General features: G+C 38.8%; 1 protein-coding gene across 4 annotated transcripts in view; it reads right to left on the bottom strand.

Annotated features, from left to right (window-relative positions):
- KCNIP4 (potassium voltage-gated channel interacting protein 4) overlaps positions 1-12,928 on the bottom strand; it is a 1,209,980-nt gene that overhangs the window by 658,672 nt on the left and 538,380 nt on the right. The gene's annotated exons all lie outside the window — the stretch shown is intronic.

Here is a 12,928-nt window from a genome sequence, read left to right as displayed (position 1 = left end):
GCTAAGTAGCTAATGTGTGGCTGAGGAAAGGGAAACTTACAGAACTTTTAAAGACTACTTTGGGGGAAAAATGTCAAACTCTTTAAAAGAGAGGCATTAAAACCCTCTCCTGTTTCTTCCTCCTAATCTTATAGTGCAGAGGTCATACAACATAGCATCAACAATATAGAAATATTTTCTAACTACTAGTATCGTGGCAGTAGCATCAAACAGCACTAGTAGCCACTGTGTTCTTCACCATCACCCACGGGCAAAAAGCAAATAGGGCAGTTTCAATTAGTAATGTATATAACGAAGCAGTACAAATGATGACTTTTATTAAATCACACCTTGAGTACATCTTTATAATATTCTTTGTGACAAAATGGGAGGTATATATAAGATAATCCCATTGCCTATATAAATATGACAATTACCTCAAGGAAAAGCACTGGTGTAATTGTTTGAGTTTTCAGCTGAATTAGCCACCTTGTTCAAGAGCCAGTATTTTTACATGAGAGAGCAACTGACAAACTATAGCTACTCAGACTCGGATATTTGGCAGACATTTTCTTAAAGATGAGCAAAGTAAGCCTGTACCTTCAAGGAAACAACTGACAGTATTGGAGGCTAATGATGAAATCTGAGCTTTCAGGCAAAAATTATTTTGAAAAACTCGTATCTGCTGCCAGGGGCTTGGCAGTTTTGTGACACTTCAGGTCTTTTCTGACTTTTAGGTTGTGGTTATTTTAATAAATACTGATTTTTGATATCATAGAATAAAAACTTTGATAACACTTGGAAATGTATATAACTTAGTGAATCAATATTTTCCAACAGTATGCATAAAGATATATTGAAAGTTTAACATAGACCTTAAAGGATTTTTTTGATGACCACAGTGATATATGGAGAAACAAGGATCTCCTCTCATCTTTTCTGTGTTTACTGCCTTGTAACAAGATTGGACTCTTAATTTGTGTTTTGCTTTGTTTTATTCAGTATGCCTCTTGGCTCTGCTCATACAATTCCCTCTGCCTAGAGAACTTTCCCCCAGAGAGAGTCACATGGCAGGCTTACCGCATTCAAATCTCTCAACAAATGCACCCTCCATAAAGAAACCACTCAGTTTAGCCCTATCCAAAGGAACTTCCTTCTGTATCTTTATTCTTCCTCATCTTACTCATAATTGCTGGGCATTTCCTAATAAATTTATTAACTATTGCTAGTCTTTTCCAAGGGAATGTAAGTGCCATGAAGTAGGAAATGTGTCTCTTTTGTTCACTGTGTGTTCCACAGCCTTGAACAGTGTCTGGGGTAAATTATGTACTCAACAGATGTTTGTTGAGTGAATGAATCAATGAATATATATAAACGTTGTAAGTTCTAACACACTCAGGATCAGAGCAGCTAAATATCTTAAACAAACTCACATAGCTTTGTTGGCTAAGCTAGAATTGATATCAGTTTAGTGCCAGAACCTAAACTCTTAACTAATATGCTGTTGCACATTTTGAACTCCCTAAAAATTTACAAGTATACATTTCTTCATTTCCATTGCCACTTTTTATTATAGTCAGATAATCTAATTTAATTGAGAAAGTCCTGTTTTTTGGTAGACAAGCTGTCTCTCTTTCAATTCATATAGTTAATGAGAAAAAGAATAAAACTTATAGTCAGTTGTAAGGAAACTTCAAATAATTATACAGATATAGGCTATCGGGAATGCTGAAATAAATTTGCTCATTCAATGCAACATTGGCCAAACTGATCAATATCCACAGGGCAATAAAATGAACAACTGAATCTCTCTAGGTCACAACTCTCTTTCCATGGATAATTTACAGAGTTATAAGATAGCTCAAAACACTCAAAGGCACTAGAGAATCAGAAAACCAAAACAAAGCCAGTAGACGTTGAAGACATCCAATATTTTTGATCCATTTCAAAATCTTGTGCAACTTTTTACATGTGTTTTTAAACCAAAGGGCAGTAAGTGTCTCCTAGTCCTAGAAGCAACAAAGTTAAGATTTGTATTATCTAGTAATATGATAACATAGAAATATTGACATTCAGAGCCGTCCCGAATTCTTTGTCATAATTTTATGCCCTCCAAGGAAAACTCAGTGTCAAGTAGTTATTGAGGGTAGCCTGTTTTGTTAATCAGGAGAATGTTCAAAGACACAAATTGCAAGAATGAATTTAGAGCGACTTAAATTATAAAGATTCTGCAAGGAGGCACAGAGGAGAAGGAGAAGCCAAGGAAATATAGGCTAAGGATTTTGAGGGAGAGTTTCAGAAGGAGAAAAAGAGTGGAATGGTGACATTAGGGACAGCTCTTGTGGTGTGAAGGTTTGAGGAGAGAGGTTTCAGGATGTTTTGCTGTGTTTTCATTGTTTTCAGTGCAATTGTTTCAATTCAATGGTTTCAATGCAATGCAATTTAATTAATCTTTTAGACTTTTTTGAGAAATGTTATTAAAGCCAAATTACTTTGCTCTGCTATGTTGAGACTTGGACTTATATTTGTTTTACATTCAACAACCAAGTTGTGGGTCTCGATCACAAGGAAGCCCGGTGTGATTCTCGTTACAGTGACTTGCTGAGGAAATTTCATTAGTGGAGTGTGATCAGGTATACTGTTGACACAAACTGTATTTCTTTCTACTATTTCACTTTTAAGTACTACTTTTAGTAAAGGTTAGTTCACAAACCAGCGACATCCCAGATCTGTTGCTTTCTTCTATGATCTTGGGCTTCACTATCAAATATGGCAACCGCCAGCCCCATATTGCTATTGGGTACTTTAAATGTGGCCAGTGAGACTGAGAAACTTAATTTTCATGTTATTTGACTTATATTTAAACTTTAAAAAAGGGAACACAATTTAGTTTTAGGAAATCTTCAAGTTGTTTTTTTTTTATTTTTTTATTTTTATTTTTTCTGAGACAGGGTCTTGCTCTGTCACCTAATCTGGAATGCAGTGGTATGATCATAGCTCACTGCAACCTCGACCTCCTGGGCTCAAGCAATCTCCCCACCTCAGCCTCCCGAGTATCTAGGACTGCAGGTGTGTGCCACCGTACCCAGTTAATTTAAAAAAAAAAAAAATAACTTTTTTGGAGAGACAGGGGTTTCACTATGTTTCCCAGGTTGGTCTCAAACTCCTGGCCTCAAGCGATCCTCCAAAGGCACTGCAATTACAAGCATGCACCCAGACTCAAGTATTATTTTGAATACTGTGTTTGTGGATCTGCTTTTTTGAACTGTAAATTCTATAAAATTTCAATATAGATCAAGCATCTGTGCTGAAAATTTACCACATGAATTAAAATAAGTAAAAAATACTGCAGCATTTATAAACAGTGCAGAAAAGAATAAAACGTATGTCATTAGAAATGCTATACTGAAGACATGTTGAAATAATATACTTTGGATAATTGAGTTACACAGAATATTTTAATCTAATATTCAGTCTGTTGTGCAACAAATGTTGAATGAGTGCTTGCTATAAAGTACATCGTTAGGAAAAAAGGGGTCGATAAAATTGTGCTGAACTGAATATAATAAGGTGAAAATAAATGTATGCAAGTGTATGAGTGATGGGAACCGAGGGGACCACGCATGACAGAGAGATAAGTCAGCTCTTCATGGGGAATTTGAGACTCGACTTGGCCTGTCATAAGTCCTGAGGGTTTCGAGAGGCAGACCAAAGCGAAGAGGAAGGGTCTCTGTAAAGCCATGGAAGCAGTGAGAAAAATAACGAGCATGAAAAGAGACCTGCCTGGTTGAATGGGAACATATTTCGGGAGAGTGAAAAGAGTAGAAAAATAAGCACAATTGGTAACAATTGCAGTTGATGGCACTCCTTCTACAAGAGTACAGTAAACACACTGCAGAGTTTAAAAAGCCTAGAAAGACGTGGAAAAATAATAGTATACTTCCTATATTTTGTTCAAATTAACCATGAGACCCATGGCTTTAAATTCAAAAGTATTCTACCTAAAGAGATACTGGAGACTGTAAAAAAAGTATACGGAGCATATTACTAGAAATTGTAACTAAAGTTGTAGTGGTTTTAAAATAGGTCTGCAAATTCTTTGACAGTCTTGCCTTCCAAAGGTGATACTTGCTTCCCCTCCCCTGGAATGTAGGTCAGACGTAATGATGTCTTTGGAACCATAGAATGTGGCAGAATTAGTATTCTATGACTTGCAAGGTTATCAAAGGAATGTAGCTTCTACCTGGATTTTATTCCTGCATCACTGTCTCTGGAGGAAGCCAGCTTTCATGTTGTGAAGACATTCAAGCAACCCTGTGGAAAGACCCACATGGAGAGGAACTGAGGCCGCCTGCTGGAAGCCAGTACCACCTTGCTAGCCATGTGAGTGAACCATGGAGTGGATCAGCCAGCCACAGTTAAGCCTGTAAGTGACAGAAGCTTGGACCAACACCTTGACTGCAACCTCATCAACAACACAAGCTAGAGCCTCCCAGCCAGGTCATTTCTGAATTCCTGACCCACGTAAAACTGTGAATTATAATCAGTGCTTATTACTTTAATGAGTTATGTGATACTGATTTTTGCAGCAATAACTAATAAAAGCATGCTATTTAAGAAGAAATGTATCCTATGCTTTCTGACCTTTCAGATATCCTGTAGGTACCTGAAGTGGCAAATGTTGGAATGAGGGTACTATCTTGGCAATAATAGTCTGGCAACATTGATAAACGGATTGGATGGCCCGCAGAAATACAACACTGAAAGGTGACAGGGTCTATTTTAGTCTTTCAAGGTAGAGGAGAAAGGCAATGGCAGCGGAAATAGAAAAATAAAAGAGACAAAACCTATAAATGTCAGGAATTATTCATTCAAATACGATATCACAGTTTTTGAGCTAGAGTGACTTAGCAATTGGTGCTGCCTTAGAGAAAAATCCTTAGGTGCTTAGGAAGACAGTTTTGATTTTAGACAGTAAAATTTCGGGTAACAGATGTCTTGAGATTTTTAAATACAAATATTTTGAGGCTGGAAAAGGGGCAAAGAGTTTGTGTTGATGTAAATTGAACTTTGATGTAATTGTCAAGAGGCTTTCTTGGGAGGGGTTTGTTGATTTTTCCTAAAAACAGCAGGAAAGCAAACTTTCGGATAGTGAGGGCCATTGATCAATATTTGGCCAGTGAGTTGGTTTGCTTATGATATCCTGGAATCAATAATGATGGCAAATCTATGCATGAACCTTTGGCTGATGGTTCTCAACAATGTTACAAAAAGTAAATGATGATCTATACCACTGATATTAACAGAAACAGCAAAGACCAAAGAAAATGTCTTTCCTCAGTTCTTGTTAATAAGGAGTCAGAGGTGGCCAGGCAAAGTGGCTCACACCTGTAATTCCAGTACTGTAAGAGACCAAGACGAGTGGATCGCTGGAGCCCAGGAGTTTGAGACCAGCCTGAGCAACCTGGCAAAACTCCATCTCTCCCAAAAATCAAACAAAAAAACAAACAACAAATACTTAGCCAGGCATATGGAGGAATGGGCCTGTGGTCCTAGCTACTTGGGGGGTCAAAGTGGGAGGATCACTTGAGCCCAGGAGGTTGAGGCTACAGTGAGCCATGACCATGCCACTACACTACAGCCTGGGTGACAGAGCAAGATCCTATCTCAAAAAAATAAAAGAAGTCAGAATTATCTTACCAGTTTTTATTTTCTATTTCATTCACATTAAGTAGTTAAAATCTCACCCTCTATTCATTCATTTTGACCATAAAGCTTCTTCTAGCATTGTCATCAAAGGACGGAGAGGAAGAGCTACAGTGTACTGATAACAAACTATCCCCATGTATGGGGCACTTGACATACTCAATTTCTCTTAGCTCTGAAGTACTCTACCATGTAAGAAAGGGATGCTTACCCTCATGCACAAATCAGAAAATGGAGTGTAAGAGAAATGAATTGTCCAGAGCCTGGATTGGAAACACTCAAGCCTCTAGTCTAACCATTTTGCAGCTCCTTGGCAGCTACTTATCATATACACAGCCAACAGTCATTCTCCCCTTTGTTCCTGCTCATGCCATGCTCTTACCTACCCTGCTGCCTGAACACCTGAGATCCCATCCCATCTCATGAAAAAGTCCTCTGATCCTTCCCATGGATTCCACATGGATTCCCTTTCCAAGCTTTCTCCAGGTTCTTCTTTCTTTCTTGAAGATTTCCGCTATCTCAGTTCCTCACAGAATTTTGACCTCTAAATTAAGAGTTGGTGACACATGGCTTGACAGTGAAGAACTCTGGGTTGGCCATTTATTAGTACTTTGGTTAATTGACTTGACTGTCTTCTGAAAAACAGGGAAAGTCCATAGCTTATGCTGCTGTGAATTGTGAATTTCTTCATACCTTGCTGATTACTGGCAATCAATTGCTTTTCTATGCATATTTGATTTAAAAAGATCCAAGCTTGAAATTATGCTCAGAACCATCTCATTTGTTTCTATGATATATAGATGGCTTTTACATCTGTCTATAGCCTCATACTGGGTTTTATTTCCAGAAACTCCACCAGCTTTCTTGGTTAACAAAATTTTCCACAATGGTGCATGTCTTTTATATTTCTATGCCATTTTTATATGGTGGTCTGCTACTTTTAACATGACTTTTCTCCATTATTCCCTGGAAAACTGCTTCCTTTAAGATTGTAGGTCATGCTGATGTTGGTATACAAGCATTCCTCTACCCCTTTTCCATTCGTGTAGCTACTCTGTGTTTAGATAGGAGTGACCATGACACATTGCTTCAGAGGTGGAGCTTCACTGCTATAAGCCAGAGAACATTGATCTATCTCCTTGCCCCAGGGTTATGTGCAGGACTGGCAAGTAACCCAGATATATGTCAATGAGTTGATGGCATTTCCTGGCTACAATAACTGGTTACAGAATTGGCAGGGGCCTTAGGTGGTCAAGTTAGACTAACCATCATATTTTTATTTGGTTGTTAGGGAGAGGCTATCTCTTGATGTAGATAAAGTGGCATTAGGGCAAGTAGATGTGAGACATGGTACTGACAGAACCATCTCCAAGCTCTGAGTTAAGCTAGCCTGAGGATGGAGCTGCCACATGGAAAAGGCCAGACTCAGGAAATTCATCGAGAAATGGCCGCGGAACTTTGATCCCTAGCCCTAAAGTCTTTACCTCTGGGTGTTTTTAGCTACATTAACTAATAAATGCCTTTAATTGCTTAAACCTAATTGAGTTGAGTTTTCCATTACTTGTAACTGAAAGCGCCTTTAAAAATATCCAGATAAAATTTAACTCCCTTTGTAAAACCCTCTCAAATCTCTACAGGCAGGTCAGCTTATTGACCTTTCTTTTCTTCCCCATAACTTTGCTTATACAGCACTCATCCCATTGGAAGTGTTGCATTGTAATGAACTGTTTTATGATCTGTTTTTCCAGCACCCTATGAGTCCAGTAAGAACAGGAACTAGATCCCATTCAGCACTATATCCCTACAGTGTTACACATTGCCCAGTTCTCTCAGGAGGCATCAATAAAAGAAGGAATGAATCTTCAGCTCCTTTACCCTGGTTCTTATTTCTGTCCCTGACAAGAACCAACATATTCAACAGCTGATAATTGTTAATAACGAGTCAGAGCTGAGAAAAGTTAGAGTTTACGTAGTATCTGGACTGTTGTATTGCAGTCTGCAGCAGTTCAACCTATTTATCACAGAGTTATTAGTCTCTCCCCCAAGTCACCTTTAACCAAGTCCCATTACACTCCAATTCCTTCTGAAATTACTTACAGCTTCTGCAGAGTAGACCATTTTTATGCCCATTCATTTATTTACTCAGCAAATATTTATCCTGCGCCTACCTGTGTCAGTCAGTAGTGTAAACACACAACATTAATGAAAAAATCTTGGCCTTCCATTCTAGCAGAGGAAGTTATAAACAAAATCTATAAGTAAATATAGAGTATGTTAGATGGTGATATGTTCTATGAAGAAAAAGCAAGAAAGGGAAACAGAAAGTACTAGAGGTAGTTTTACTGCAATTTTAAGCAGAGTGTTCAGGACAGCCTCAATGAGATGGTGACAACCAAAGAAGGTAAGGGAGATATATACACATCTTAGAGAAAAAAAGTGTTCAGAGAGAGTAAACGTAAAGTGCAAAGACCACCAGGCATATAAAACAATGTCCCTAGTCATTAATCATCAGGAAAATGCAAATCAAAATCACAATGACTTATCACCTCACATGTATCAGGATGGCTATTATGACAGAAAATGAAAGACAAGTGTTGACAAAGATGTGGAGAAATTGAAACCCACTCATGCTCTTGTGGAAATGCCACTGAGAGAGCAGTTGCTATGATAAACATTATGGAAGAACCACCAAAAGTTAAAACTAGAACTACCATATGATACAGCAATTCACTTCTGGGTATTTATCCAAAATAACTGAAATAAGACCTTAAAGACATATTAGCACTCCCATGTTCATTGCGGCGCTATTCACAATAGCCAAGAAGTGAAAACAACCTACGTGTCCATCAATAGATGAACGGGTAAAGAAAATGTGGTACATACAGTGGAATATTAGTGAATCTTTAAAATGGAGATTCTGTAATTTGTGACAACCTGAATGAATCTTCAATTTTTTTTCTTTTTTGAATTTTTAATTTTTATGGGCACATAATTGGGGTATATATTTATGCAGAACATGAGATATTGTGATATGGGCATACAATGCATAACAATTACATCAGGGTAAATGGGGTATTTACCACCTGAAGCATTTATCATTTCTTTTTATTATGATCATTCTAATTGTACTGTCTCAGTTATTCTAAAAGGTAAAACAAATTATCGCTGACTATAATCACCCTGTTGTGCTATCAAATGCTTGATCTTATTCATTCTACCTAACTATATTTTTGTACCCATTAACCGTCACCATTCCGCCCAGTCCCCACTACCCTTCCAAGCCTCTGGTAATGATCATTCTACTCTCTATTTGAAGGAATCTTAGGACATTGTGTAAGTGAAGAAATACAGCTACAGAAAGACAAATACTGCATGACTCCACTTATATGTGGGTACCTAGAGTAATCACATTCATAGAATCAAAGAGTGGAATGATGGTGGTTGCCAGGGGCTGGAGGAAGGAGAAAATGAGGAGCTACTTTCTGTCCGTGGACAGAAAGAGTCAGTAAAAATGAATAATCTCTAGAGATCTGTTGTACAACATCATGCCTATAGTAAACAATATTGCACACTTAAATACTGCATATTTTAAAAGGTAGGAGACACTTTAGGAGGCTGAGGCAGCCTGACCAACATGGCAAAAGCCCATCTCAACTAAAAATACAAAAAAAAAAAAAAAAAAAAAAATTAGCCAGCTGTGGTGGTGCACTCCTGTAATTCCAGCTATTCAGGAGGCTGAGGCAAGAGAATCACTTGAACTTGGGAGGCAGGGGTTGTCATGAGCTGAGATTGTGCCACTGCACTCCAGCCTGGGGTGACAGAGTGGGACTTCATCTCAAACAAACTAACTAACTAAATAAATAAACAAATAAAAGGTAAGAGAGTAGTTCTCATGTTAAATGGTCTCACTACACACACATGTACAAACACACATGGACACAAAACAAAGACCCTGGATGGAGTACCTGGTGTGGGAGAGAAAAAATCAGGCTGGAGAGAGGCTGGAGCAGAGTGAATGAAGAGGGGATGGGTGGGAAAGATTTGGGATGATAATATCAGAGAGATAAAGCAGGTCAGTAAACCACTGAACTCTTCTGACGTAGGCATTTTAATCATGGTAAAATGAGAAGCTTCTGTAAAGATTTCACAGACAACACAGGATGACAGTCTCACCGTTAGAAAAGGCTGGAAGGCACAGCCATGTGCATTATTCTGAGGCTAAGCAAAGCAGTTACTTTAGCTCCACATAGGGGGGTTTTATTTAATTAGTTTTTGGAAGTCATATCAAGTGGCTCTATTTCTTTCTAACAAAGCCCAATGTATTTATTCCTATTAAATATTTTAGCTAACCTGTAAGTCACATGCTTTTTAATATAAGGGTAGTGGCACATAAGTGAAAATGGAATACGCAAAGAGCTTCAAATTACATGTAACTTGGTAGAGGGATTAGGAGGCATCTCATAAAGATATGGCATGCCTAGTGTTTCACTTTGTTTTTCCTAAGAGAAGACTGAGTAATAGAACAACCTTTTTATTTTCTTCTTCTGCAGGCCTGCTGCCTGTGATTGATAGCTATTAAATTAGGTTTCACCTCCCCAGATAGGTCCAGATTAAATATACTTGTAGCACAGCAAGCCACTGAGAGACAGAGGAGCAAGTGGAAATTACTTTGTCTATTTTGGTCTTCTTCATAGTTAACCATCATTTAAACATTCGAAGCAAAATGGTTGGAAGACAAGAACGAAAAGAAAATGAATGAAGTGATGGAGAATTAAACACATTTCATTTTAAGTTCCTCAAATTTACAAATCCAAGGTTGCACACAAGCATAGTTCTAAGAGAACCGACTTCAAATGCAGAAGCAAAAGAGGAACTTTCTGGAATGCATAAGTTTATTGAGGTGATTTGTAGTATAGTCCTCTTTCCTGCCCTATCATGGGACTATATGTCAGTCATATTTGAAAAGAATTTATTTGGGAAGAATTCCACTTGGGCAGGACTCAGACAGAAGACAGAATCACATGCTCCCTAGACAGTGATGCCAAGGTTATTACTTTGAAATGAGTAGGGTCAAAGTCATGCTAATGAGAGAAAAATGCTTTCCTCTTGTTAAATTGTGTTCCGTTGAAGATAAATAAATGAAATCATATTTGCTGTGGCAAAGTGTTTGCCTTCCATGTTTTATAAGGAAATGACGGCAGCCTCCACTCTTGGCAAGTCTGAACTGGGATTGTAGCACCCATCATTCTTCTCTTTCTCAGATCAGGGTTCTCACTCCCTCTCACTCTATGGAGCCAGTAAAGGGTAGGTATAGGGAATCCATATTTCACATGTTGTTCAAACATAAGATCATGCACAGCACAAGAAAGGAGAGAGACTAAAGGCCTGCACATCCATCACGTTAGAAAATTATGTTTCTTGAGAGGTGTGTGTGTGTGTCCGTGTGTCTGTGAGTTAGTGTGTCTGTGTGCCTGTGTGTGCTTAGGGGGTCCAGAGATGCACCAGATCAGGGACTTGAAAACAGGTGGTAAGACGATAAAAGAAAAATGACATAAAACAGGAAATCTACATGGGGTTATCTCTGAAGGTCTCATGTGTGTGAATTTCCTCCCATTTTGTGGCATTAAAAATGGTTAAATAAGGTAGCATTTGCAAGTTCTGCTCTTCTGTTCTGTTTTCAGAAAGGGTCAGAAGAAAGCTAATGATCTCCTGCAGAGACTCGATCCAAGCTGGATCTGGCTGGAAGGTCACACTGGCCCACCCAATGTTTGTTACTCAAGGAGGAGAATGCGTCAGAGAGCAGAGTGTTTCTAGCATGAGATGTCATGAAGTAGTCCTGGGATTTTTCCCCCTCTGTGGGGTAGAAAGTAGAGTTTTACCATATTTGTTCACAGATAATAAGGGACATATAGAACCATAAAGAATTCCACTTCCACAGTAGATTTTGGGCCATCAGTTAGAGTTGGAGTCACTGTGCCAGGACATGCGCTTCTGGGATTGCCTCTCCTTCCCAGAAATGTGTCTCTCAGCTTGGCCTAAGTGGGACATTATGTCAGTTGAATGGAAGTAAGTATTTAAAGGGAATGCAGAAGCAAGACCCAATGCTCTATAATGTTGGATTGATCTATGTTTTGGGGGCCTCCATACAGACACTCACATAGTAGAACAAAGGAATTACTCTAGAAAGCAGAATGTGTGTCCAGCCTTGATTTCTGTAGCCAGATAACTTAAGTCTGAAACTTTGAAGGCTCTATGATGATAACTATCTATTTATCTATCAATCTACACACACACACACACACACACACACACACACACACACACACACATTCTAACAGGGACACAAGACTTCTGGATTACGGATCAGACTGTTTAGTCACAGAGCAGCCTGCATCCGTGCCTTATGAGTAAACACTCCCGGGCAAGGCAGTAAGAACCAGATCTCCTTGTGCATATAATAAGTATTGTACCATTAAAAAAGGAACCCCAATTAGCCAGGCGTGATGGCATGCACCTGTAGTCCTAGCTACTTAGGAGGCTGAGACAGGAGTATTGCTTGAACCCAGAAGACAGAGGTTGCAGTGAGCCAGGATCACGCCACTGCACTCCAGCCTGGGTGACAGAGCAAGACTCCATTTCAAAAAAAGAAAGAAGAAAAGGAACCCCAAAATTATGAAACATGGAGCTTATATAGACTGCTTTTCCATCTGTCCCTGCATCACTCTGGAGAGATATTGACTATTGCTATGTAATTTTTAAAAAATCATCTTTTGGGAGGGAAGAAAGAAGGCCTTTCCTCTAACATCCTGCGACGTAAGCAAATGTCTCCAGGGGAAAGAGGAAGTGTCTATGTCTCAGGAGCTCTCTGCCTTTACACTTTTGGATAGTGGGGGCCATTACAGTTGTCAGTCAATCATCCTTTAACCTGGGTGCTGATGTTCTTTGCTCAGAAGGTTCCAATCATGCAGAAACATGAAAATATTCATAAAGAGTTGTTTCCCTACAAGAGCCAGGATAATAATTCATCTCTTCAGAGTATGTTTATAAAGCTAGAATGAGATTATTCAGGGATGGAGATAAGAACCAATGAAAATCAAGGACCAGTCAAGAAAGCGAGAAAGTATGTAATTCCTTCAGCCTCTAAGGGGAAGTAGCTTTGCCCATGTGGGATCTTCCACTCAGGAGTTTTCACCTGCCCTCCATAATGCACTATGCCTAGAATACGAATCAAGGTTGATGCATC

This window comes from Piliocolobus tephrosceles, chromosome 3, assembly GCF_002776525.5.
Source record: "Piliocolobus tephrosceles isolate RC106 chromosome 3, ASM277652v3, whole genome shotgun sequence".
Lineage (NCBI taxonomy): Eukaryota > Metazoa > Chordata > Mammalia > Primates > Cercopithecidae > Piliocolobus > Piliocolobus tephrosceles.
This window is presented reverse-complemented; position numbering and strand designations above follow the sequence as displayed.